Below are 1,585 nucleotides of genomic sequence, written 5' to 3'. Positions count from 1 at the left end.
AAAATTACAAATATACTCAAATTACTTTGTGGACCACCGAAATTATCTCTCGAACCAGCGGTTGGTGACCGCTGTTCTAAATTACCTGCAGGACGACGGGCATCATCACGGAAGGATTTATAGCATGGTCTTTATGGTGTATATAGTAAAAAAATAAAAACTCTTTAATAATCAAAGTTATTCAGATAGTATATCTGTAATTTTCAAAGTAAAATATACAAAATTTTAATTGTGTGCCAATTCTAGTTCTATTTATAACTAGGCCAGTCCTGCTAATAGTTCCTCTGTGGTAATTCTAATTTAGAAAACAATATTTCAGCTGTTGCAGATACTGCTAATGTTTGTAATATATGTAAAGCTGTAAAGTGGCATAAGCTTTACATTTCAACTGACAATGTAATTTCCAAGTATCTCAATATATCTTCTTCACAACTTCTTATTTTAAATAAGTAGCCAACTTTTCTGTGCATAAGATCGATTTTTTAAATTAAAAATGTTTCGCGATCGACTTGTTATCATAGGCGTAATCTAAATGGGGGAATACTATGTTCATATATCTATCTACGTAAAAAAAATATTTATTTAATGGGTAACAAATAACTCATGTCCAGGGTAATTAAAACAACATGAGTAATTATTTACAATATTTATTCATTCAAGTTAGCATTAATTGAAAGACTGTATTTGCATGTCTCTATCAAAAGAATCATAATTAGGTGTATATCCTGACAAAGATAATAATAAAGAATCCTCAGTATTGGAATCAGTCAGGACAGAACGTTGTTTAGTCTTGTTTAATATGAAATATGTCTGAATTTTTTTTGCTAATCCGTATAAATTGCACAATTTCTTCAATTTTTTTGAAAATCTTGAAGTCTTACCTCAAAATCTTCAGTTATTTTTTGAATTTCCTCGACTTAATATTTGTATGTTTTTGTAGGTGATCCGCCATATTTGGAAAATGTTTCAGATTATTTTGTTGCAGATCTATGTTGCTGATCATATCAATTACTGTCTTATTTTTACCTTGTAATTCTAAATTTAATTTACTCAATATTGAAGTAAAATCGGTAAGAAAAGCTAAGTCACTAAGCCAAGTTTCATTATTTCTGGCATTAAATCTCAAAATCTTTACAGAAATTTACCTCTTACATATGGGTATGTAGTAATAATTCAGGTTGGAAGGGACGCCGTTTGTGGGAACTTCCTCGAATTGAATTAACAATTTTAAACGCTATGTCCATTATTTTATTTGTATTTAGTCTCTTATAAGATAACACTTGCTGCTGAATTATGCAATGGTAGCTCAAAAAAAAACTGAGAATTAATCTTCTTTTTAACTCTTGGCTATAAATCCATTTATGCGACCATCCGTTGTTATTGAAACCAATTTAAAAAGTGGTATTTTCAAATCATTGAGCAAGTTTTTAAAGGCTTTCAATATATCACTAGTCCTTTCTTTCAATGAAATCAGGATAAGTATTTTCACTGAACAAAATAAAAGAAATTAAAAAAAAACAATTGTTTCATAGTTTCACAATTACATTCATTATAAGTAAGAAAATTTAAAGTAATAAATAAAGTA

This window comes from Nicrophorus vespilloides, unplaced genomic scaffold (assembly GCF_001412225.1).
Source record: "Nicrophorus vespilloides isolate i.1.1-1 unplaced genomic scaffold, Nicve_v1.0, whole genome shotgun sequence".
Taxonomy (NCBI): domain Eukaryota; kingdom Metazoa; phylum Arthropoda; class Insecta; order Coleoptera; family Silphidae; genus Nicrophorus; species Nicrophorus vespilloides.
Note: the sequence above shows the minus strand (reverse complement) of the source record.